Below are 27,154 nucleotides of genomic sequence, written 5' to 3'. Positions count from 1 at the left end.
TTGAGTATAAACCGGTGAAATTTCGCCACAGCTACCGTTTAACATAAATATATTTGGTTATTTGGAGGATTTCTACCTTTAATGGGCAGGTATATATATATATATATATATATATATATATATATATATATATATATATATATATATATATATATATATATATATATATATATATATATATATATATATATATATATATATATATATACAATGTATGCGTGTATCTTTGTGTGATCTGCGTGTTTATAAGGGTATTTGAATGTGTACATTCTTTATCGGGGTGTTGTCCGTGCAATATTTTGCTTGAATAAAAAAAAAGTCTGGAAAAAGTCAGAAAAGTAGTTCACGGTATTTCTTCCATCTTATCGTAAAACCAGCTGATTAAATATACATGCACTTAATGTACATTTTATTCAATCTATATGTCATAGTATTCAAACGAAAGATATGATCAAATCAAGATATAAATAAAGATTCCACGTTCCAGTATTCTGCCAAATGTATTGTTCCGCAGTCTGGTGTGTCTGTGTCATTTCACCACCGCCTACAGGTTCAGGTTCAGGTTCTGGTACCGGACTACCGAACCCAGTTCCAGTTGTTGAAGGACGGTTAAGTAAAGCTGACATACTTCTTTTTTTACGACAATTTAGGTGATTGAACGTTAAGCAGTTTTCCAAAGGTTGGTACTACTGATTTAGATACCAGGTCCGGTATAATTAAGTGTCTTAAAAGTTATTTTCAAATATGAAATGGATAGCCGTGTAGTTTTGTAATGATGGTATGCCTTCTCCGTTTCAGCCGTCGATCATAGGCCAAGACATTTCACCAATGGCATAACTTCATAGGTCCAATTGCCATTTGCTGTGCAAGTCCAAGTCAAACGCATAATGAGTGCTACTCTTGGGTGTATGTATGATGACGGCTGACTAAAACTACACCTGTGTAAGAGGGTTCTCGGGGGGGGGGGGGGGTCAAGTAGGTAAGGACACAGCTTGTTAGGTTAGGGGGGAAGTTTAGTTTAATTGGTGTCCATATTTTATGCTCGCTTGAAGAACTGGCCACTGATATACAAAGCCTCTGTTACTTTTAATGGTATTATTATATAACAACACAGGAAAGGCTTTACTAAATAAAGAAATGGGGATTTATATTAAAAACTTCAGTTTTCCTTCGAAAATGACCTCTACATGTCGCGAAATAATAATAGTATACCATATAGGGACCATCTGTTGGGAACCGGGTGTTTTAAGGTTGAAGAAATTACTGAAGAATCTATAAATAATAGTAAGGGAGCCTTTGTATATCAGTGGCCCGTGCCGGTAAATGTCTAGGAGAATGCCACACCCGTTTTTCAAGTATTAACGACGAAAAACGGCAAAAAGCAACCAGATTAATGTTGCACAGTGTATAGAAACATGAGGAAATGAATAAAAAAGAACCCCAGTGGGAAGCGGGGCTTTTGGGTGGGTGGAGGAGGAGAAAAGTGATTTTTCGGGGCACTACCAAACCTAGTACAACCACCTAACCTACCCTGGGGGCCCTGTACCCCTACCTAGGCCTACCGGGGGTTGGGGGGGGCTCTGCCCCCCTTGCGACCCCCCCCCCCTTGCGACCCCCCCCCCCTTGCGACCCCCCCCCCCCTTGCGACCCCCCCCATACGGCCACTACCTAACACATCCATCAAACCAATTCCCAAGTGATGGTACTGCTGTATACATCGTTATATTATCACCATTATAATATACTCCATAAATTAATTAAGCTTACCTTAAACTGTTGGTAGGTAAAGATGTGCTGCTGCTTTGAGGAAAACGTGAAGCCGTTGCGATGGTTCCCTGACATGCAACTTGAAGTAGGAAATGGCCAGGTACCCGACGAAGTGTTTTTTCCTCCTACCATATTTCGTCATTAAATTCTTCACGTCCCGCCACTTCCTCTCCACAGTATTGGTATGAGCCTGTGTCTGGGGATCAACAAAGTGAAGGCTGTGGTTAACAGTCAAATGCTCAAAACCTTCCTCTGCCAGACAGTTATAAGGTCGCCAACAGTCAGAAATTATGGTTGTGCCTGGCTCGATCCTCTCCTTAATCAGCAAGAGCAAGGTGTCACGATCCCGGGTTTCCACGGGGACCAGAAAAAAAAAACTTATGATTCGCGGCAAATACCACTAAATACTCTCTGGCCGTCTATTACTCGGCCAACGTTATATTTCCGTTTGCCGAATTTTGACTCGTCAACTTCCACTGTACAATTGTTGCCGCCAATTTTCTTGCTGCGCCGAAATACCCAAGTAATTACAACTTCCCTGCAAAATGAAGACCAATCGCATACAGTACCTTTATTTAATTTTAATTCAGAAATGGCCACTTCGTAGCAAAACCAGTTTTGAACCCACAAAACTATAAATTTTAAATTAGTTTCAATGTCCAGTTTTCCTTTTGAACACCAGGTACCCACAAACAAAGACTCTTCATAAGAACAACGCTTATGTCTACGTCCTTTCGTAATGTAAGATTTATCACACCTAAAACTGTTTCTTGTAATCAACCCTACACACTTCGTGACACTGTGGACAATTTTTATTTTGTAAAATTAAATTGTCTCTCTGGCACAAATCCACAAGTTTTTCGATATTCCCCGAATAGGCTAAAACAAATTCACCGTAACTTAAGAAACAGTCAGCACAAGAAACTGGAATTTCAATTTCTTGTGCAATATCAGATGACGTGCTTGCTACGGCCTCCATGTCTAGAACGAAATAAAATGGCTGGGTAAGAAAATGTATTGTCGCACTGTGATGGGTAAGAAAATGTATTGTCGCACTGTGATTGGCCAAATGTGAAGACGTCATAGTAAACTAGTTTTTTCAATATTTAACTTAGCCGGTGATTATAATAGCTGCAACTCTGTTGCCCGACAGACAACTCTACGGTAAAAACTCGCCAGCGATCGCTACACAGGTTGCGGGTGTGCCCAACAGCGCCATCTGTCGTCCAGATACCCAGTACTCAATGTAAACAAAAGACTCAATTTTCTCTCTGTCGAGCTATCGACAAGACGTACTTACTCGCTGTTGCTAAACTGGAGTTTTTTTCACAACTAATTGGTGAAGTACTTTATTCTAGTTTTGAGCTTTCGCTATGCAGGTGTTTTATCTTCATCTTAAATCTTGAATTCGTTTTGGATAGATTTAATTATGGTGACAAAGAGAGTATGGGCTTTCTCTCACTTTTAAATGGCTGACCCTTCCCTTAGACGGAAGTGTGTTTAGGCTTTTAGTAATTATATCACGTTATAGATTTTCCTCTATATATTTTATATCTCTCCGCCTTTATTAGGCCTCTTCGATTAACTTTCCATTTATTATAAACATATAAAAATAATTTTAATGTTTTGTTTATATAGACCTTTCCTGAGAGTAGGCGGTCCTAACTTGGAAACCGAAGTTAATCAACGTTGAGCCCTTTATATCGTAATTAGCTTTTAAAGAGCTAAGGATTTAAAACTTTTTAAATGTAATATTTTATGAAAGAATTTCTTTGATAGTCTTCGTACTGTTTTCAAAGATGAACTAACGTTTAGTTTATTGATGCTACGCAGTTGTTGACGTTCAGGACGTTCAACATGCGCTCTATCGTTACGATAGAGAGAGAGTGTATCACGGTTTCACTTTGCAGTAAGAGTAAATCGATTCTGACGTTTTGTTCATTCTTTCTTAGCTTAAATGTTTTAAATTCTATTTTAAAGGAACTTTTTATTTGAAAAACCTTTTAGTTTTTTCCTTTAGTCAAATAACATGTTTTTTTGACGAAATATAATTGGGCTCTTCTCTTAGGTGCGAAATCAAGAGAGAAAGAGAGAGAGAGATAGAGACGGAGGGAGAGAGAGGAGAGAAAACGTTCCGTTCAAGCGGGTGACGTTGTTCTCGTGTTACTCTCGTCCCTAGTCGCTGTAAGGGGAGGAAGGATAAAACTTTTTAGTTTTTTATTCTCGTCCCCAGGCTATGTGCGGTGAGAGATTGAAAACGTAGTTATATGAACTAGTGTTTAGTCTTTCCCAGCCACTGATTTTTTTATCTTAAAATATGTTTTCTCTTTTTTGCTGGTATTAATGAGCTTGCATTATACGACTGATTTCGCAATTACTACCTTTTAATGAAGGGTAGAATTGCGTGTTTCAGGTAGAAATCAGTAAAAGTTTCGATTTCAGTGAAATAAGTGCAAAACAGAAAATCGAAGTGATAAAGTGATATGCGCAAAGTGTTACAGTGTTGCGTCCGAGGGTTCGTCTGTTCGTGCCTGTCGTTCACCTAGTCCGGGACCTCTTACATGCTCCCAAGCCCAGGGGAGAAGTAATGTCAAACGACTTATGGGTTCGAGAGGCCTTGACCAACGAACAGACGTTTTCCCTCTATGGTATCGGGTGTATCTTACCAAGATCTCCCCTACCATAAAACGAGAGAGACGTTGTTTCTCCTCGTCATCCGAAGGCTTTTTGCATAAGAAACCTGTCACAAGGTTTCGAAGCCCTTAAGCGAAAGCCAGTCCTTTCAGGACAGGTCCAGCGTCCTGGTTACAACCATTAGGACAGCTCTGACCCTATGCAGTCATCGGATAACTGCTCGCCGCCTAACAAAAGCGTAACACAGACTCCGAGAGTCTTTTTTTGTAGGCAAAGTGTTGCGGTCACAGACGTTACCCTCGTCTCTTACCACAACCATTTCCGTTGATCCTTAATGGGTTGTATGGCAAGACATGCAGTATATGCTTGCCTCCCTTATGGAAGACTATTCTGCCGATTAGTCCGTTGAGTCTAGCCGTTTATCTCATCGATATCCTGGCTTTCAGCCAACCTAACGTTCCTTTGTGCTTACTGTTGACGTTGGCGTAGCTTAGTCACGTCAGTCAGGTTGTTTAGAACCACACTCGATGCGGTCTCGTGTGGTTTTTCAGCCGCATTTGGACGTTAGGCCACTTGCTGATGCTCCTGTTGACGTTCAAGACGTTCACTAACAATCGGAGTTGACTTGTTTTGACGCTGTGCGTCAACCTCCGCATTCTAGAGTTGTTTTGACTGCTCAGTCTAGGCAGTCAAAGCAGTCTCGAGTGGACGCTGTGCGTCCTCACGCACCTGTTGTGGTTGACAGTTCAGTTGTTGACAGTTCACAGACTGTCAAGCAGTTACATGACGTTGCGTTCTGGTCCGCTACTAATGCACCAGTGAGTGCGGACTCTGCTTGTAAAGCATTGCCACCGCGGTAGGTCTCTCCCTTGCTTGAGACTCAGCTTTTATCGGACAAGGTTCCTGTAGATGAGGAAGTTGCTGTTCCCCCTCCTACTGATATTCCCTTGAGGACTCTGTCAGATGGAGAGGAGCCTAAAGATGCTTAGCCTCCTATGGACTTTAATTAAATCATGATGATTTTTTTAAGGATCTTTGTCCGGATCTTTTTGTAACTGCTGCTCCTCGTTCGCCTAAACGTCAGAGCTTACACTAGGCCTAGCTACTTCGAAGCCGTTGTTTTTAAGCTAGTGCTCTCTCGCTCTCCTAGAGAGCTTTACGTTGGCTAGGCGACTGGTTTTTCACCAGGAGGAGTTTGGGGGATACAGCCTTTGCTTTCCCTTCTTTTAAACTGGTTTATAGAGCGAGTGTCTCATATGACACGAGAGAAGTTCTCGGCTTGGGAGTTCATGCTTCTGCCCAGATAGACTTCTCAATTCTCGTAGACTCTCCCTGGCGCCTGGCCAGGAGACGCTCCTAGTTGTTTGCAGGTCAACTTCACAGCTGTTTTCGAGCCTTTGAAGTTTTGCTGTACAATTATGTCACGCATAACAAGGCTTTCAGGGATGGTAAACGGTACCGCCTCAGTCGCTAACCCCGTCTGTTGCCACACCTGCTCCCGTAGACCCTAAATGGGCTTTGCTGCAAGACATGCAGTCCAAGCTTGCGTCCTTGATAGAGGACTTTAATGCGGAGAAGGTTGCTACCGAACCTTCTGGCCAACAACCTTCCAACCGGTCGGGTGTGCGCCCTGTTGACGCTGAGGTAACCTACTCGCGTATGCCAGTTGAGGTGGTTCCTCCACCGATGCGACCCAGTGTGGGTTGCCAGCCGCACGTTGACGTTAAGCGACGCTCGGAGGTGGTTGTTGACGTTCAGGACGTTCAACAACCAGCAGAGGTGACTTGTTTTGACGCAGTGCGTCAACCTCAGCAACCCGGTAGGGTGTTGACTGCACAACCCAGACGGTCTAGACAGTCTCGGGTTGACGCTGTGCTTCCTCGCGCACCCATGGTTGTTGACAGTTCACAGACTGTGCAGCAGTTCCATGATATTGCGTCCGGCTCCGTCACGCATCCACCAGTGCGACCGGACTCAGCGAGCCAGACGTTGCCCACTCCGTTGCCGTTTCCTCATCAGTTTTCGGATGAGGAACCCTCTGATGAGGACGTTGCTGAACAACAAGACGATCAGCCCCCAGAATAGATCAAGCCCTGCTATCCATCCAAAAGATGCTGAAGAAGGAACGCTGCTCAGTCAGGCTGTGGATGAGTCTGGTAGGGACGCTGTCATCCGTGGAACAATTTGTGTCACTAGGAAGACTACACCTCCGTCCTCTTCAATACCATCTAGCTTTTCACTGGAAAAAGGACAAGACGCTAGAAGCGGTCTCGATCCCGGTTTCCGAAAAGATAAAGTCTTGTCTGACTTGGTGGAAGGACAATATCAACCTAAGAGAGGGTCTTCCCCTGGCTGTTCAGACTCCCAATCACGTTCTCTTCTCGGACGCATCGGACGTGGGCTGGGGCGCGACACTAGACGGTCGGGAATGCTCAGGACTGTGGAACTCGAGTCAGAGGAGCATGCATATCAACTGCAAGGAGCTGTTGGCAGTACATCTGGCCTTGAAAAGCTTCAAGTCTCTCCTTCGAGGCAAAGTGGTGGAAGTTAACTCGGACATCACCACGGCCTTGGCGTACATCTCCAAACAAGGAGGTACCCACTCACTGACGTTGTACGAGATCACAAGGGACCTGCTCATCTGGTCAATAGGTCAAGACGTCTACCTAATAACGAGGTTCATCCAAGGCGACTTGAACGTCATAGCAGATTGTCTCAGTCGGAAAGGGCAAGTAATTCCAACCGAATGGACCCTCCACAAGGATGTGTGCAAGAGACTTTGGGCCACTTGGGGTAAAACCATCCATAGATCTCTTTGCAACCTCGCTGACCAAGAGGCTTCCAATCTATTGCTCTCCAGTCCCGGACCCAGCAGCAATACATATAGATGCTTTCCTCCTAGATTGGTCACATCTGGATCTCTACGCATTCCCACCGTTCAAGATTGTCAACAAGGTACTGCAGAAGTTCGCCTCTCACGAAGGGACAAGGTTGACGTTAGTTGCTTCCCTCTGGCCCGCGAGAGAATGGTTCACCGAGATACTTCGATGGTTAGTAGACGTTCCCAGTAGTCTTCCTCTAAGGGTAGACCTTCTACGTCAGCCACACGTAAAGAAGGTACTCCAAAGCCTCCACGCTCTTCGTCTGACTGCCTTCAGTCTATCGAAAGACTCTCGAGAGCTAGAGGCTTTTCGAAGGAAGCAGCCAGTGCGATTGCTAGAGCAAGGAGAGCTTCTTCCATTAGAGTCTACCAATCGAAGTGGGAAGTCTTCCGAGACTGGTGCAAGTCAGTTTCTGTATCCTCGACCAGTACCTCTGTAGCTCAAATAGCTGTTTTTCTCTTTTACCTGAGAAAAGGACGATCCCTTTCAGCTCCCACTATCAAGGGCTACAGAAGCATGTTGGCATCGGTCTTCCGGCATAGAGGCTTAGATCTTTCCAAACATAAAGATCTGCAAGACCTCCTTAAGTCTTTTGAGACCACCAAGGAGCGTCGTTTGGCTACCCCTGGATGGAATTTAGACGTGGTACTAAGATTCTTCATATCAGACAGGTTGGAGCCGTTACAATCAGCCTCCCTGAAAGATCTCACTCTTAAGACTCTTTTCCTGGTATGCTTAGCCTCGGCTAAAAGAGTCAGTGAGATTCATGCCTTCAGCAAGAACATAGGATTTTCGTCAGAAAAAGCCACTTGTTCGCTACAACTTGGTTTTCTAGCCAAAAATGAGCTGCCTTCTCGGCCTTGGCCTAAATCTTTCGATATCCCCAGCTTATCGGAGATCGTAGGCAATGAACTAGAAAGAGTCTTATGCCTTGTTAGAGCTCTTAAGTTCTATTTAAAGCGTACTAAACCTTTACAAGGCCAATCTGAAGCTTTATGGTGTTCAGTTAAGAAACCATCCTTGCCTTTGTCAAAGAATGCTTGGTCAGACTTTATCAGATTAATACGAGAAGCTCATTCACATCTGAGTGAGGAAGACCGAACTTTGCTTAAGGTGAAGACGCACGAAGTTAGAGCTGTAACAACTTACGTGGCCTTTAAGCAAAATATATCTCTGCAAAGTATAATAGACGCAACCTATTGGAGAAGCAAGTCAGTGTTCGCGTCACTTTACTTGAAAGATGTCCAGTCTCTTTACAAGAACTGCTACACACTGGGACCATTCGTAGCAGCGAGTGCAGTAGTGGGTGAGGGCTCAACCACTACAATTCCCTAATTCCATACCCTTTTAATCTTTCTCTTGAAATGTTTTTATTGTTGTTTTTTGGGTTGTCCGGAAGGCTAAGAAGCCTTTCGCATCCTGGTTGATTTGGCGGGTGGTCAAAGTCATTTCTTGAGAGCGCCTAGATTAGGGGTTTTGATGAGGTCCTGTTGTATGGGTTGCAACCCTTGATACTTCAGATCCTAGGGGTCGTTCAGCATCCTAAGAGGATCGCGAGGCTCCGTAAGGAAGACGTACTTAAAAGGCAGAGAAATTGTTCAAGCCGACTTCCTTACCAGGTACCTATTTATTTTGTTTTTGTTATTTTGATAACTTCTAAAATGAAATAAAAACTCTTAGCTCATAATAATGTAAACATATATTGCTGGTCTCTACCCACCTCCCTGGGTGTGAATCAGCTATTATAATCACCGGCTAAGTTAAATATTGAAAAATGCTATTTTGATAATAAAATAAATTTTTGAATATACTTACCCGGTGATTATAAATTAAAGGACCCTCCCTTCCTCCCCAATAGAGACGCAGTGGAACGAGGAGAAAATTGAGTCTTTTGTTTACATTGAGTACTGGGTATCTGGACGACAGATGGCGCTGTTGGGCACACCCGCAACCTGTGTAGCGATCGCTGGCGAGTTTTTACCGTAGAGTTGTCTGTCGGGTAACAGAGTTGCAGCTATTATAATCACCGGGTAAGTATATTCAAAAATTTATTTTATTATCAAAATAACATTTTCTGCGGGTTATAGTAGTTACAGGGCTCATTTGAGCTAAAAACAAGACACAGTCAACAATAACAACAGACTTAGAAAAAATCTGGGAGGAAGACAAGAGTAGCGCGAGTTTGATCATCGATATTTCGACTATTAGTGAATTTCACTAAATTATCTCTCACTCGTATACCACTATTTACATACATTCCTACACATTCTAGTAAAAATAAATTGAATATCACTGATAGCTTCATGAGGCCCTCTCCTAGACATTAACCCCAGTTCCTCATGCGTTGATTAAAAATGGACCTCGACTTTCCCCCCCCAACCTAACCTACAAGCCGTGTCCTTACCTACATACCTAATGGGGGGGGGGTGCTAACCTCCCCCCTCTGCAACCCCCCCTCACACTGCCTCATTCTAAGTTAGCCATAATAATTCATACAGGTGGCCGCTATCATACATACACCACATAGTAAGACTTACTTATTCTTTTCTATATATTATTTTCTGAGACACAATAAATACACAAAAATTAAACAAAGCATTTGCATAATTCTACATTCGCTTGTATCCCCTAGTATGAGGGAAGCCGTTAGGTTCAATTGTAGAATGGTGCAATATTTTGAATACCATATACTACTGGCAGAAACCTTTAATAACAAAGTTACAGGCTTAATAAAAATACTAATTTTCCTCCTTTTGTCAAAGCACATCATAGGAGTCTCCATCCACCTGGTAATTTACAAAAACCCTGGTAAGGGGTGCTTGTGTCATAAGTTACTTATTGGAATAGCATCAAAGGACCAGCTTATATGTTTTAAACCTCTTTGTTATTCGTTTTCTATTTGGAATGTGCAATATTATCATAGTTCTTACTTTATTGATCATGTTATCAATTAAAGGTTTCGGTAGAAACGTGTGTGTGATATATTTAGTCTGATCGTAGAAACGCGTGTGATATATTTAGTCTGATCACTGGAAATGGAAGCCAAGACCATGCTCAAACAGATGCTAGAGCATGAGGCTACAACTCGCCCTTTAAGTGTGTAATCACCTCTTTTAAGTTTGTATAATCAATAATTAACACCAAAATAACATTGTCCACATGCCAGAACATAGGAGCAGTGAGGTAATGTTTATTCGCGAGCAATACGAGCATACAGCAAAACAAATCTAAATCATTGGCTTAATTAAGTAACGAGGTATTTGTAAAACGATGAACACCACTGCTATTAACTAGAGGTACTCTACCAGGGCACTATACTACGGACCAATACATAGAAAATGGGATGGAAAACCCCGTTTTTAGTGTCCGGGAGTCATGACAAACCGAATCTCAGGTGTTTTGACAGTTTCATTACTGTTAATCAGTTGTGATTATAGTAGTCTTTATATTACGAAGACTTTTTGATGACTATGACTGGCAAAAACAAAATTTTAGGAAAGTTAATTCATATATCAACACAATTAGACATTCGTTATATTTAAAGGTGTTTTGAACGTAATTAATAACGATACCTAGCGCAAAGCCATAGCTTTTCAGTTATGGAAGTCTACCCCTCAAAACTCAAAACTTATGGATTTCCGCTAGGAATCTTTTTAAAAAAATGCTGAAAACTACAAAATGCAATATAAACTGGTCTTATTTTCTATCAACCATTTATTGCACCATTCTATAATTATACCAGCCATTATATGCAATTTACTTTTATAACCCCATTGTAGTTAGTGTTACTCCATGTAAATGAAGTAAGGTAGGACATTATTTGTGATTTACTTCGTTTTTTGTGCCCGGGGAAGGGCAGTGGGAGGGGGGGGGGGGCCCTGCTGGCTAGGTCTGTGACCTGGGAACTATTAGTTTAGGTTAGGTGGGATACAATAGGTTTTGTGGCCTTTTCAATGAGTCAAAATTTATACTTTTATTCAAGAAAAACTTACCATACGGAAGAAACTTTTTCCTACAGGTAGTAGTGTGTTTGCAATGAATTTACATTTAATTCAGTCATAAATAATCAAGTTTTTCTTCTTTTCACCCACCCAAAGCCCCTGGTTCCAACCTGTCTGTTGGGAAGGGAGGAAGAACGGCTCATTTCTGGCAGAATTAAAGGTCAGATTCGATGAAAGCACACTATTTACTGTAGGATAAGGTTTTTTTCTATTAGAAATCTTGTTTCGTGTTAAACTGTTAATTTCACTAGTTTGTGACCTGGGAAGGTGGTCCAGGGGTTTCCCCCCTTTGTAGGATTGTGACCGGGGAAGGAGGGTCTCGAAATCTCAAAATTTATATTTTAATCAGGAAAAAGTCATTGAGGAAAACTTTCCTTATGGGCCAAACTTTTTTTTTTTTTTACAGGTAATCGTTTGTGTGCAATGAATTTTACCTTTATTCCAGCAGTATATATTCATGTTTTTCCATTTTCCCCCACCCAAAGCCCCCAGTTTTTGTCTGTTTATGTTGGGAAGGGGGGAGAACTGCCTATTTGTGGTGGAAATAAGGGTAAAATTTACTGAAAGCACAATATTTACTATAGGAAAAGTTTTTTTCTGTTAGAAATCTTGTAATATACTAAGTTATAATTTTACCAGTTTGTGACCTGGGAATTGGGGTTAGGGGCACTTTCCCCCTGGCTAGCTCTGTGGCCTGGGAAAGATGGTCCGAGGCTTCCCCCCCCCCATTAGGTCTGTGACCTGGGAAAGGGGTCAGGGGTCTTGCCTGCTGGCTAGGTGTGTCTTGGGAACTACTAGGTTAGGTTCTGTGGCCTTTTATGAATATTGAGAGTTGAGTAATCACTTTATTTCCATACTAACAAACCTTACTTTTAATTATTGTGGATTATCTTTCGGCAAAGCTGGAAGGTAGCTATTAGACTAAAAGTGCGAGGGGGCAACCCTGCCTAATCACTTGGTTACCCAGCTGCTTATATATACTCTTACAGCTGTGAGCTACATCATTTTTTTCTTTTGGCTTGTAGAGAGTGTACGTCTCCTCACTCCTCCAAAGGCTGCTTTTGGAGTTTGCAATTTTTTTTTTTTGCTTTCTCTTTTCGGGTGTGCTTGTACAGTACTACTACTTGCTGCCCTCATGCAGAAGTGTTCTGATCGCAAGGGTGTCGTTTTCTGTACCCTCATGTCTTCGGTGGATACCTACCTGAACTCCTTGTGTCCAATGTGCAGAGGGCATCGCTGCGAGCAGGGTTCGCCCTGTGATGAGTACAGGGAGTAGTCTGGTTCCCAATGGTAGAAGTTTGGATGGTGCAGGAAGAAGACGAAGAGCGATCTCTCTCCCTCACTGGCAAATAAAGCACGTTCTTCTTATTGCACGCCCAAACCTCTTTTTCTAGAGCTATTCGCTCGCTTTCCTCTAGGAGGCATTTGAGCAGAAGTGCAGATCAAATACTGTAACACCTTGGCAACCTCAGGGTACTGGGGGCGTGGTTGCTTCACCTAGAGGAGCAACTTCACCTCCAGCTGCCAGGGAGCCATTCTCACATGCGGATGTGTTGCAGGCGTGGCCGTCCTTAGGGGTTTCTGCTCCCCCTTCGATGGAAGCTTCACTTCTCCTTCAATGCGATGTTAGGAAGGATCTATCTCCAGAGCCTTCAACATCTTGACGCTCTGGAGGTCTGCGAAGTCCACCTGTCGTCCTCTCCTGGACCTTCCACGAGTGTACGTGGCGATTGCTCGCGTTCCCCCCTACTATCGGCCTCCTGCTGATGACGGTTCCGCTCGCCATCCAGGGACCTCGTTGTCTCCTAATCTTCAGCCTTTTATTTCTCCCCACAGGAATCCTTTTATTTCTCCCCACAGGAATCCTCCATCTGTTGACGATAATCTTCACAAGACCAGTTCTCCTTCTTTTTGCAGAGCACAAGGACGACACACTCCATCTCCTTGTCCTTTGCGACACTCGTCTTTCGATCGTCGTTCATGACAATCGGAAGATCATCATAGAGATCGCAGGTCATCGCGATCTCTCAACGCTGTTCTTCTACAAGTCATTCCTGCTTTAGAGCTTCACGCTCCCAAGAACTATGGTCTTAACACTTGTAGGAGGCGTTCCTCTTCACGAGGTAAAGTTCGTGCACAAGCAAGACAGTCTAGATCTAGGTCTGGATGCTTGTTCTAGACTGCGCCGAACTAGATCATGAGGACATCGCCCACGTTCACGAGGGCGACTCATGATCGCAAGCCCAACACCCACGTTCGTGAGCTAGGCACTAGAGACATTTACGCCGTTCACGATCGCATGCTAGATGCTCACGATCGCGAACCGCATGTTTACGATCAAGGTCTAGACATTCCTCTCCAAGAGGAAGAGGCAAGGGCACGCGCAATTAATCCACACGTTGCTCCTCAGATCATCCCTCACCTCATTGACCTCGGATCGAACCTGATCTTGCTATGGAACACCCTACAGTCAGGCGTCTAGTTAATTTACCCCCCAGTGCCCTTTGCTGCCTGGGGCGCTTTAGCAAAGCGTTCGTCTATGCAACGTTCTCCAACGCGTTCCTTTGTGATGCACTCTCGAACGCTTCGGTTTGCCTGTGTTCAGAGGCCCTTACTGCCTACTATGTCATGTGTAGGCAATTCTCTGGAGCAACAGGAATCTTCACGGTTTCCATCTTCAAGTACAGCTCCTGGTGCTTGTAAAAAGAGAACATTCCCGCATGAATCTTGTGATTTTATGCGCAAAACAGCAATTTCCACGAGTACTTCGCGAGTAGAGGTATCGGAATTGAGAGAAAGTACGGTTGCAATACCTTCGCCTTCACCTTCAGCTGCTTTCACCTCTAGCAGCAGGCCTATATCCTTCCCAGAGGGGTTCAAGCAGCCTCCTAATAAGTATGCTAATGCCTATTATTCCTGATCGCCCTCTTCGTTTGTCGAAAGAGCATCTGTTGGCCCAGAGGCCATCTCCTATGTTGGCCCAAGCTCCATCTAGGATTCCTCTTAGACGACGTTCTCCTCCCTCTATGTTATCCAAGGAAATCCAGGACTTCTTGAAAGGCAATGACCTTCATTCTTGGGTTAGTACCTTTTTATCAACCCTGCAGAAGTCTTTGCGTGTGGCTCTTCCACTGCCATAGCCCCTGACTTTTCCAGTCACGGCTATTCCACGGATTCCCTTATAGTCCAATTCGAGTTAGCCACATGAGAGCTCTGATCCTAGAAGGAGATCTTCGTCAGACAAGGCACGACGATCATCCCCATCTCAATCTAGTGCCAAGGTGCCTCCAGCTGTAGATCAGTTTCTTGAACCTTCCCTTTACTCCAGTTAAGGGTAAGGATCTTCCGCCTTGGTGCAGATGGACAGCAGTCTGATCTCGTCTTCCGACGGGCAACGGTCTTCCCGACGGACAACGGCCTTCCAACGGACATCAGTCTCCCGGCGGACAGGCGACGGTCTTCCGATCGACATCTGTCTCCCGACGGACAACGATCCCTTCGGGGCAAAGGGTTGCCTCCCACGGGGGTTCTTCCCTTGCGTGTCAGGGTTCCCCTGCGCGCCCTTCTGCTGTGTTCTTGGGTTAGTACCTTTTTATCAACCCTGCAGAAGTCTTTGCGTGTGGCTCTTCCACTGCCATAGCCCCTGACTTTTCCAGTCACGGCTATTCCACGGATTCCCTTATAGTCCAATTCGAGTTAGCCACATGAGAGTTCTGATCCTAGAAGGAGATCTTCGTCAGACAAGGCACGACGATCATCCCCATCTCAATCTAGTGCCAAGGTGCCTCCAGCTGTAGATCAGTTTCTTGAACCTTCCCTTTACTCCAGTTAAGGGTAAGGATCTTCCGCCTTGGTGCAGATGGACAGCAGTCTGATCTCGTCTTCCGACGGGCAACGGTCTTCCCGACGGACAACGGCCTTCCAACGGACATCAGTCTCCCGGCGGACAGGCGACGGTCTTCCGATCGACATCTGTCTCCCGACGGACAACGATCCCTTCGGGGCAAAGGGTTGCCTCCCACGGGGGTTCTTCCCTTGCGTGTCAGGGTTCCCCTGCGCGCCCTTCTGCTGTGTTCTCCCCTGCTCCTGCTCATCAGCGCTCTCCTGTTCGCCAGCGCTCTCCTGTTCGTCAGCGCTCTCATGATGATCATCCCTGCTGTTCCTGTTGATTCCTGTTACGCACCCTGTGCGCCCACGTTCGCCCTCGCGATCTAGAACTTCGGTTCAGGTCTGGGTCAAGGACACTTCTTCTATGCACAGGCTTCCACGCGTTGCCTTCTGCTCGTTAGCGATCATCAGCTCGCCAGCGACCTTAGACGCGTCAACGTTCACCTGCTCGCCAGCGATCTCCTACGCGTCAACGATCGCCATCGATCTGCCTGCGCGCCCTTCTTTGCCACACACCAATGGGCGCCAACTGTTTTCTGACCGTCTAGGATCGCCTGATTAACAGCTGGCTTCAGCGCTCACCTTCCTGATGCACCTGCGCGCCTTCTGTTAGCGCGATGCGCGCTAACCATCGCTAGTCTCTCTCGCGTTGGCAATCGCCTACGCACCTGCGCGATTCTTCATCGGCTCGCTAGCGTTTTGTTAACGCACCACCGCTCGCCAACGCGCCGTCGCTTGCCGACGCGCCATCGCCCACCTGCGCGTCAGCGCTCACCAGCTCACCACCGATCGCCTGTTGATTCACATCGCCAGCGGTCTTCCTTGCCCACGCGGCAGCGCGTTTCCTAGCCATCGCGCTAACGCTTGCATTCGCCGCCTCGGACACGCGCTCATTCACCTGCCCACCCTCGCGCCCACTCGCCTGCGCGACCGCTCGCCCGCCCGACCGCTTGCCTGCCCGACCGCTTGCCTGCCCGACCGCTTGCCTGCGCGCCCGCGCGATCATTCACCTGCTCGTCCGCATGCCCACGTGCTGCACATCTACGCTCATGCACGTCCGGGCACATGCTCTCCAATGTTCGCTGCGCGCGAACCGACGGCATTCCATCGCGCGGACGGACGGCGTTCCGTCGCGCGAACCGGCGGAGTCCCGTCGCGCGAACCGGCGGCGTTCCGGCGGCTTAATTCTTGCAGTATCCATTGCTCGTCTATGGGTTATCGCTCGCCGACCACCAGCTCTCGCCCTCCCTACCACGCTCGCCCTCCCTACCACGCTCGCCCTCCTTCTGCGCTCCTTCGCTCACCTTCGTTTGCGTTCCTGCGTGACCGCGCATGGGCGCTTCCACGTTCGCCCACGCGCAAATCTTTGATTTACCATCGCGCGAGCTCCAGGGCGATTGCGACCACGATTCCCATTGGGGTTTTCGCAGCATGGCCAGCCTGGCGAGTTCTTCTGGAGCGTATTTCCAGAACACGGCCTCACCCCGTAAACGCAGAGCATGGCACTTGCAAGAATAGGAAGAAACTTCAGGGAGGTCTGAGCAACACTCCTCTTTCCAGAACCTGGGTTAGCCCTTCCCCGTCATTCCCTGGAAGGATTTTTGGCGGGGGGCTTTCCGTTCAAGATTTCTCCATCGGCCAAGGGGTGACTGCTTACCCCTTCCTCTGGGGGCTTCCCAGGTCCTTTCCCTCCTCGGTTACGGCCCGAGGTTTGGTTCAAGGAAGCTAATGGAAGATCATGGGTACTTTCCTCCTCTCGGGCCCAGGCACCTTGGCTTTTCGTCGTTAAGTATCTAACTTACGGACAAGCACGATGTTGTACCATCTGGACGCGCTGACAGAGGGCCTCCTTCGGGTGTCTCATCTGTGGATGTCGACAACCTTAGACACCCTTCCATCCTTGAGAAGAGTTTGTTTGTGCCCAAGGACAGAGACTTAGACAGCGGCTGTGCGGAGGAAATCGACTTTCGTTTTCACTCCTCCAAGGCGCTTTCTTCCAGACTCTGCAGGGCTGCAGCGCCTTTTTCTTTCCACCACGTCGGCCTAAGTTATCGGCTACGACAACTGAGACAAGGTGTCCAATTGCAGTTTCCTCCTGTCAGGAACAGATGGCACGGGAGGCTCCCCCGGGGGGGGCATAGTCCTAAAGGGAGCGGCAGAGTTCACGAACTCTAGGATTGCAGATTTCACGCTGGGAGGATGCTTAAGGTTACTCATCCGGATGACAGCTTCCCGATGCCCATTCCTGCACGATCTCTGTGATCAGCCAAGGATATCGCGCCTGCCGTCTCTGTCAGCGAATTCAGTGTCTCTAAACCTCTATGCCATAGCGTCGGCAAGAGTTACCCGGTTGGGCAGAATGATCCATACCTTAGGCGAAGGTCCTCCATAGGATCATCGACGGCTTCACCCCCGGCTTCTTCAGTCGATCCTCTCTAGTAAGGAAGGATCTGAGAGGGGAGTTCCGTAGTTGACCTCTCAGCCCTGATTAAGTTTGTCGAACAAACTTCGGCCAGCGTAGAACAGCAGAATCGATCAGACTGGTAACGAGGCGACAGGATCAAGTCCTTAAACCCTGGATCGGAAGGACGGGTACTTTCAGTTTCCATTCCATCCATCTTCCAGGGAGCTCGTGGAATTCAGCCTAGACTGCAAGTATTCCTGCTAATGATGCAGTGTGGCGATCCCGCCGTGGCATAGCAGGTTTTTTCCCCAGAGAAACTCTCCCTGCTTTCCTCATGGCCGCTCAGGTGCAGGCTTCCGCCTCCTTCGCTTTTTGGAGGGCTGGTCAACTCCGGTAGGCTCGGGCTCGACCTTCTTCAGCGCCGGGACAAGCTTCCGGATGCTTACCATGAGAGTGGGTTCATGGTATTTTGCTTGGAGCCTTCTCTTCTTCGGCCTCAACATCTGGAGTATCTGGCCATGATATTGAGTCAACGTCCTTACCACGTTGGAAACCCCGCTTCTCGTCCGTCCAGTGAGGTTAAGCAACGTCGGTTCTTGTCGGTACTTGGATGGCTGACCACCTGGGGACGCCAGATTCTGTAGCCACATCCTCCGAGCCTTCCTTTCAGTTGACTGTGGCAAGACTGAGGAGAGTCGCAGTACCTGTTCTCAGTCAAGCAGAGCTTTCAGCCCTATCTTGGAACGTTTCTTAGTTCTCCTTTCCTCATTGACCCTTCTATAGTCCGAACGGTCGCCTCAGGATAAGTTCCATGTGGGGCGGTCTAAGTTCCGGTAGTTTCAGGCAACGATTAACCGGACTTCCTGGCCCCTATGGGACCAGCGGAACTATTAGACCTGCAATGGGTGTTGACCTATGGAACCTCTTGATGGTAGTGGATATTCTCGTCCTTTCCCCACATTCTTGATGCTGTTCTCGGACTCGTCAAAGAAAAGGGGGGGGGGGCATGTTCCGGTCCAGGCCTATGGTCAGGACCTGAAGGATACCTCTCCATCATTCAGGCAGGCTTAGGGGCCGTAGTCTGGCCCCTTTACAGATCCTACAGCTCCTGCCGAGTCGCTCCGTGCGCGTCGACTTCAGGATTCTGGCGTGTTCTAACCAGCAGGGGACGCATTTTCACACCTTCACATCTGGTAGTAGAGATACCGAGATGATTGAGATACTCTCAATACCACCATCGGCTCTCTCATTCCAGGCAGAGGAATGTTCTCTCCGACTATCCGAGCAGAGCCTCGTAGAGAGAGTGTACCTGGGGGTCTTTGGCCTTGAGTAACCAGCAAGTCCTGGTCTGGGGGACCTGATCGCGACAGCTTGGAATCTCAAGCTTCCGCTGTTCTTCCCCCCAGTCTCAGACCCCGAGACTCTGGCAAGATGCATTCCGGTGATGGTGGGACAACTTCGACGCCTGCGTCTTCCCTCCTTTTTGTCTGTTGAGAATGGGTCTCAACAAGACCAGGTTGTCTGTCAACCTTTCAATGGGAGAGCTCCACTGGGACTATGCGCAGAACGGTTTCTGGACCCTCTGCTTCCCCTGACGGAACTCCCGGGAGAGCTTCTCCCACGGCGCAGACTACTCAAACAATCACACTGCAACATCTCTCCCGAACCGGGGCGTCGCTTCGGCTTTATGCCTGGAGACACTACGCCGCCTCCTCAAGAAGAGACAACCCGCTACAGTCGCGGAACGGAGGTCGCGTCATCTGCGATAGTCATCCGCAGGGGTCTTCCTTTCGGCGGGAGGAAACTCCTTTCCGCTCTCGGCAATGAAGCCTGTCGCTCACCCTTTCCCTGACCTTCGGGCTTAAAGGAATAACTTTTTCCTGCCCGCTGGATCTTTCCTCGCTCATGCGAAGCTACGATCGTCCCTGCCCTAGTCGGAGGAAGACCTCCAACTTGGAGCATGGCTCGGACTTTTTAGTACCTTAAGAGATCTTCTCAAGACCCTTTACGACAGGCCTCGGATTGTATGCCGCCTTGGGTCTCCTGCTCATTCTGGCCACGGGCAGTGTGTAAGCAATCTTCTTGGTCTCGTACGACTCCGCCCTTTCTAAGGAAGAGGGGAAGGCAACATTCAGGTTCGCTCCTGAGTTGTTGGCTAGACTCAGAATTTGGGGGTCCCGGCCCTTCGGTCCAATTCCTTCAAGATTTCGAGTCTCCATTCTGTATCTGATGTCCCAAGACCTTCTCTTTCTTGCCAGTAAAGGAATCGAGAGGTTAGCTTTGGGAACAGCTGCAGTTTGTCCTCAGTTGCAGCCGATTTGGGAGCACAAGGAGGACACGGGGGAGAGTCACCAGTATACCTCTTCAGCCCGGACTCAAGGACATTCATCTCGACCTGTCTCCAGACCCTCCCCCGTCACGTCGCCCTACAGCACGATGTTGGATACATCGCAACGTCCCTCGCCTTCGAGTAATACTACTCTGTGACGCAGGTGCTACAAGCTGGAGTCTGGAAGCGTCTAATGACCTTCGCAGCCCGCTTCCTGCAGGGCGTGACCCACAGGAGTCTCGATACGTTTTCTATCGCTCTGTGGTGGCTACACAACAGCTGGTCTAACCTCAGGCTCCTTTTTGGACAGGTAGCAGAAGGTTGAGGGCATTGTTATCAGGTTTTAGTCTGCATGAAAGAAAGAAGTATGTCTGGCCCTTAATTCTTTCTTCATCATCCCCTCTACGGGGAAGCAGCATCCTGGTCTCTGCATAGCTGACCTCGAACCTCTGCAGGTAAACCATGCTTCCTTGTGTTCAGAGTATTGAGTCAATACTGTCGCGTCCCCCATACCCTGACGAGGTGGTATTGGGAACGTCCTAACCCAGAGTTCCTTCTGGAACTCCAGGTCAACTGCCTAGGACGGGTCACACTTCTTCCTTCACACACAAGCTTATGTAGGCCACACGGTTCCTTGCGGAGCAAGGAACTTGTGAGGTGCAGGGACTCCTTTTCTCGAGTGCGACTCACTCGGATTCTGAGTCCCCGGGTAAAGCCAAAGCCAGTATGGCTGGGGACTTTCCACCCTACCTAAGGGGTAAGTCACCCAATGTAAATAGCGTGGTTTGTATTTCGGTTACGGAACAAATGACAAATTCGAAGATAATTTGTATTTTTCCTAACCATACAAACCTTAGCTATTTACACATATTTGCCCGCCAGCCCTGTCCCCCAAGACAAGTCCTACCTCTAAGTGAAAGTGAGCATTCATCTCTGTGAGAGGGGGGAGGGGTAGCTAGCTACCACTCCCCTACCCCCCCGCTAACTAGCGCGGGGGTAATACACCCTCGTTAAATTCTAATGGCTCGCTATTTCAGCTGTGCTAAAAGGTAAACCCAATGTAAATAGCTAAGGTTTGTATGGTTAGGAAAAATACAAATTATCTTCGAATTTGTCATTTTTCTTTTGTGTATTGGTGCGTGTTTGGTTATTGTCCCGCTATGCGGACATGTCCAGGTATTGAGGACCGCTGCTGCGGTACCTTCATGTCGTCCGTGGAGACTGACCCTCACATTTTATGCCCGGCTTGCCGGGGATGTCAGTGTTCGCGGGACAACACTTGTTCCGAGTGTAGGAAGGGGCCTGCCTCCTAGTGGAAGACGTTTGCACGTAAGAAGTAGTAGTCTAAGCGCAAATCTTTGCTTTCGGGGTCTTCCTCGAAATCAAAGACATTGCGGGCTGCTGCTTCCTCAACGCCCAAATCTCTGCCCGAAGCTAATTCTCGACCAGGCTCTTCAGGGGCACAGCCGAGCAGTAGCGCAGGGCTTGTGACTCCAGGTCAACCCTGTAGGATAGGCAAAGGTGCCGGCTCCCCTAGTGAGTTGGCTCCTTGCCTTCCCCCAGGGAGCGCCTGTTCCTTTCCAGACCTTGTGTCTTTGTGGCCATCGCTGGGCGTTGATGGGCCCCCTTCGAAGAAAGTTCTCCTGAAACTCCTCCGAAAGGAAGCAGAGAGAAGGCGGTCATCTCCTTCCTCTGCGGAAGTTGATCCTCCTACTTTGGGTGCAGGTGCTGTTGCCCGTCAGTCAGGCCGAGAGTCTGGTTCCGAAGCCGAGGAGTTAGCTAACCTACCAGGGGTGGTGGCAGGGCTCTCTCCAAGGCAAGCTTCCCCTTTGGGGGAACATATCTCTCGTTCGTGAGAGAAGATAGCCTCTTTACATCGGGAATCTCCTTATGCTTTTGGTTCTCCTCCTGGGGCGGAACAATAACCTTGTTATAAGTGTAGTTCTCCTTCGGGTGAACTCTCCTCCGCTGCGTAGGAATTATCTGTAGACCTCGTTCAGTCCCCCCCCCCTGGGCGGAGTCTGTTGAACGCTCCTCAGCGGAGGTTCGTAGAGTGGAGGGGTGGATAACCCCTCTCTACCCCGGACGTTCTCCTCCTCGGGCTGTGAGGAGACGTCTTTTTGAACGTGCTGTTTCTCCTCACATTGGCCCTTCGGGGTCTCATGACGATCACCCTTTTTGGGCTGGCGTGATCGTGAGCTTTCAGGCTCTCGTCGTGTTGATCCTGCGGGTTCTCATGACAGCAGGAGTCCTTCGGGTCTCCATCGCGCTGAACCTTCGGGCTCTCGCTGCTTGAAACCTTCGGGTTTCTGTTACGATGAACCCTCGAGCTCTCGTAACGATGGTAATGTTGAACCTCCGGGTTCTCGTGCCGTCAGTCATGCTGACTTTTCTGGTTCTCGTGACAGAGGAACCTCGGTTCCTCATTACGTTTACCCTTCGTAACCTGAGTTACGCTGAACCCTTGGGCTCTCGTAACTTTAGTCATGCTAACACTTCGGTGTTTCGTGACTGGGAAACTTCGGTCTCTCGTTGCACTGACTCTTCGGGCTCTCGCAACACAGGCTACGTTGGGCCTTTGGTCCCTCGTACCCTTAGTCACGTTGATCCTCCGGGGTCTCGTGACAGAGAAACTTTGGTTTCTCGTTGCATTGATCCATCATGTTCACGCTGAATTTTTGGGTTTTCGTGACCATGGTCATTCTTTTTATGACCGAGTTTTCAAACTCTCGTTGTGTTGATCGTTTGCTCTCGCACAACACAAGCTATCGTGAACCTTCGGGTGAGCGTAGCAGTGAGTCTTTCACCAGTCTGAGAGCTCTTGCGCGCACGGCCAAATTGGCGCACACGACCAATTTGTCGCGCGCAAACAAAATGGCGAACATGGCGCGCGTGTTCAATCTATGGCGCGCCATATGCGCGAACATTCTGTTGCTCGCCATGCGCGCGAACAACCTTATGCGCGCCGTGAGCGCGGACAAGGTGCACGCAATCCGGAAGGGCGAGCGCACGAGCACCCTTCCGCCTACCAACAGTTTGGCGTGCGAGCACGCAACCATTTTGGTGCTCACAATCAGTTTCTCAAGCCTCTTAGGCCTCAACAGAGACAACAGTCGCCTGCACGACCAAGCCCAGATCCTATCCCTAAGGGTAGGCCTGTGCCGATCTTCCCTGTAGGGAAGCCTCCCTTAGACAAGAGGGTTAGGAAACCTGCCCAGGTTCCTAAACCCAGGAAGCATTGCCTTCCTAATGACCTCCCCCTTAGTTCCTCTGGAGCCCGTGACCCCCTGTGGCTTAGAGCCTTATTCAGTGTAATGCGCCAAGCCATGAAAGGTGTCGTTCCCCACTCCCAGTCCTTAGGTGACACACCTAGGATCCCTTTATCGCCACCTCTCTTCCCAGGGTCCTCTCCTCCCTCCGACCCTAGTAGGAGTTCAGAAGATTCTGCACATGCGGGTCCTTCTGGCAAGGGGAAATGGTCATCCCCTAACAAAAGACCTCTGGAGGAGATTAAACAAGAACCTCCGGGTAGCCCCTGCAGTTCATGACGCCACAGGCCAGACCAAAGGGGAAAAGGAAAAGGATTTGTCCTTCGCCCCCCAAGGAGGATAGGGTTACTTCCTATGGAGACTCCTTTTGTCCCTCACCGTTCGAGATAGTGCCTAAGGTGGCACAATCTGCGACCGGACGGGACTCAACCCATACGGCAACGTACTTGCATTCCACCCGTAAGCCATTGGAGCCCTCTAGGCCCTTGGGGACTGAGGACCCCCGGCCTCGTGGGAGGGAACCGAAGGATTTGTTCACATCCCCAAATCCTCGGCCAGGCTTCCTTCCTCACTGCCTCCCAGGCAGCCGGAAGCAAGCACCTCCTTGGCAGTCTCCCTATCCACAGTCTATCCAGTTGACGACTTTGACCCACTCAGGGCTCCTATGGATGAGAGCTCAGACGTGGAAGGGCAGAGCGATTTCGAGGACGACGCTCTGCCAGCAGCCGCTACCCCTAAGCTTACGGAGGATGAGAGGAAGGAGTCGGAACATGCCTTCTGGCAGGTCCTACCTTGCATTCGTTCCATCAATGGACTACCAGATCCATCAGCAGACCCTCTGGATGGAAAAGAAACTGTCCTTGACCAGTTGTACGGCACTCAGATTCCTCAGAGGACCAGTGCAGCTTTGCCCTGGTCAAAGGGGTTGAAGAGTGCCAAATCGAAGGCAGTGTCCCAGGCAACTGGGTCCATCTCCTCTATCCGCTCTAGCTCGTCCTCCAAGCTCCTTCCTCCTCCGTATGTGTTTCAGAGGAGGTACTACGAGATCCTCGGGGAATCTCTTCCAACGCTGCCTCTCGACACACTATAGAGGCACATCGAAGGCCATACAATTCGAGAAATTTACTGGACTTCTAGTCTCCTTTTCGGCCTCTGAAATCCTGAACCAGGAGAATGTGGTGGAGTACGCCAAGCAGGCTACTTCGTGGCTGGACTTCTGTTTAGGATCCTTAGTACAACCACATGTCAACATCTTCCACAAAGCCGTAGCTTCACTTCGACTTCACGCCTGGAGACTATCCAGCACCTCTTCACACAGAGAGGCTTTTCGCAACCGGTTGCGAAAAGAATGGCTGGACACCTCAGGAGATCTACAGATCTACAGAGGCACACTACCAGGCGATGTGGTCAGTTTTCTGTGGTTGGTGTCGTGGAATGGGTATCTCTCCCCTCGATGCCTCTCTTCCAACTATAGCAGAGTTTCCTGTATACCTTTGGGAAGAAATGCTTCTCTTAGTCTCGGCAGTCAAAGGCTACCGCTCAGCCTTGAGTCTTGCCTTTAGACTGAAAGGAGTCTATATTTCCTCCTCGTTGGAACTTACTTTGCTCATACGTAGTTACGAGCTTACTTGTCCCCTGGCAGCGCTAAAACCTCCCCCTTGGAACGTGGTTCGGATCCTCAGGTGTCTGAAGGGCTTCCCCTATGAACCACTACGCTAGGCCTCCGATCGCCACCTCACGTGGAAGACGGTGTCTGCTCGCTCTGGCTTCGGCCAAGAGAGTCGGCAAACTTCATGGTCTATCTGCTGATGTCTCCCACTCTAGGAGGTGGGGTGGGAATTAATCCTCAACTATGTCCCTGAGTTTGTAGCTAAGACTCAAAATCCGGGTGTGCCGGACTCCAGGTTTTGGCCCATTTCGGATAGTCTTTGTTCTCTAACCGAAGATCCAGACCAACTGTTACTATGTCCAGTAAGGAGTCTGAGGTGTTACTTAAAAAGAACAGCAAAAGCTCACCCCCGTCTACAAGCACTTTTTGTGAGCACGGGAAGGTCAAGAGGAGGGTCACGAGGAATAATATTTCCTCCTGGATAAGTAAAGTAATCGAATACGCTCTATATCCAGACCCTTCTATGTCTATCCGACCCAGAGCCTATGACGTCAGGGGCATTGCAACGTCTCTGGCGTTCAAAAAGAATTTTTCTGTGGCAAATGTATTGCAAGCGGGCGTGTGGAAGCGTCAGACGACCTTCACAGCCCACTACCTGAAAGACATAACCCACAGGAGCATAGAAACCTTTTCCATTGGTCCTGTGATGGCCGCACAACAAGTGATCTAATGTCTCAGGCTCCTTGATGGACAAGTAGCAGAGGGTTGAGGGCTGAGGTTACCCGGGTTAGTCTGGGGTGAATGAAAAGAATGTGTGGCTCCTTTCTTTCTTTCACCTCCTCCCCACCCCTGGGGAAACAGCTCTGCAATACCGAAGCATAGTTGACCTCACCCCTCTGCAGGTAAGATTCATATCCCTTGTGCATCCTGAGTATGAATAAATACTTTGTCACCAATACCTCGTGAGGGAGGGTATTGGATATGTCTTGGAACTTATGCTTATCCTCGAGGTCCTATGTAAAGACAAGCCACAAGTCTCTCTCACACAAGCTTCTGCAGGCCGCTATCATTGAGTTACCTTGTAACTACTTTGATTTTAGTGAGGATAGGGTTCCTACTAATTAGATCAAAGATCATTTAGAGGGAGCCCCAGGTCATGAGCCAGTTGGTAGAACTTCCTCCCTCCTAAGAGAAAGTCACCTTATAAATAGCGAAGGTTTGTATCTGTGTCGGAACAAATAACAAATTTGGAAATAATTTTTATTGCTCCTAACATACAAACCTGGAGCTATTTATATAAATTGGCCCGCCACCCTGTCCCCCTAGAAGTCCTACCAGAAAGCAAAAAGGTGTGAGTGAGCGGGTTAGCCAGTCTACCCCAACCCCCTCCCGCTAACTAGCGGATGGGGTAATTATCCCTCACTAAAATTGTTTTGGCTGGTTTTCAGCATTGCCGAAAGTAATACCGTATAAATAGCTCCAGGTTTGTATGATAGGAAAAATACAAATTATTTCCAAATTTGTTATTTTTGCTCGGAGTTTATAAATACTTTTTTTTATAGACATTTTATGAGTATTGTGTTTGTGACCAGGTATCCATTGTGGTGTAAGGTAGGATGTTGTATTCAGGGGATTATAATTTATTGCATATCTCTTGAAGAAAATTAAGGAATATGGGGAATTCTGCTTATCTGTGGATTACCAGTGACCGGTTATTCAGTTATTGTAGTGACTGATTATTCAGTTATAGTAGTGAAGTATTGCCTTCAGGTTTAGGAGGTAACACTTTTCCACTTTATACATGTCATGGACATGTCTAGTTGGTCATTAATTCCACTTTTATGTTAATACATTAAAATATTTTATTTCTATAGTTTAGCGTGCAGACTCTTTTCCTAAAAGTATAATCTTGATATTGAAGTGCACAGTAAAATATTTGAATGGGACTGATATATATGTAGAATTAACAACTTTTTATTTTTCAGACTAGTCACCACAAAGAAGAAAATGGTATCTACGTGTACAACTTCCTTCCTAGAACAGGATATTAAACTGAAGATATTCCTATTGATATCAAGATGATGAACAGCAGGGATTTAGCACAGAAAAAAAAAAGAATCCAAAATGATTCAGAGGAAGAAAAATGATCGATTGATTTGATCAAATTTTGATTTCAAAAGGAGGCCTGGCAAATTGTTTTAACTGGAGCGTCCACTCTTCTCTAACTCTTCTGGAGTATTAGCATACCCATTTGAGAACTGTGATTACACTACTACAGATATCTTGAGATGCTCAATTGACCAGAATTATCGAGTTTTTAGGGGTTTGTGTGTTACAATGGTTATTCTATTTATATCCCATACGGTCAATA

General features: G+C 47.6%; 1 long non-coding RNA gene across 1 annotated transcript; it reads left to right on the top strand.

Annotated features, from left to right (window-relative positions):
* The first annotated feature begins 536 nt into the window (after positions 1 to 536).
* LOC137654352 (uncharacterized) lies at positions 537 to 27,154 on the top strand. Its single transcript, XR_011046605.1, has 2 exons — positions 537 to 679; positions 26,769 to 27,154. It is a non-coding gene; the product is annotated as an uncharacterized lncRNA (long non-coding RNA).

The sequence above is a fragment of the Palaemon carinicauda genome, chromosome 15 (genome assembly GCF_036898095.1).
Source record: "Palaemon carinicauda isolate YSFRI2023 chromosome 15, ASM3689809v2, whole genome shotgun sequence".
In the NCBI taxonomy this organism is placed as follows: domain Eukaryota; kingdom Metazoa; phylum Arthropoda; class Malacostraca; order Decapoda; family Palaemonidae; genus Palaemon; species Palaemon carinicauda.
Note: the sequence above shows the minus strand (reverse complement) of the source record. Positions and strands in the feature narration are given on the sequence as shown.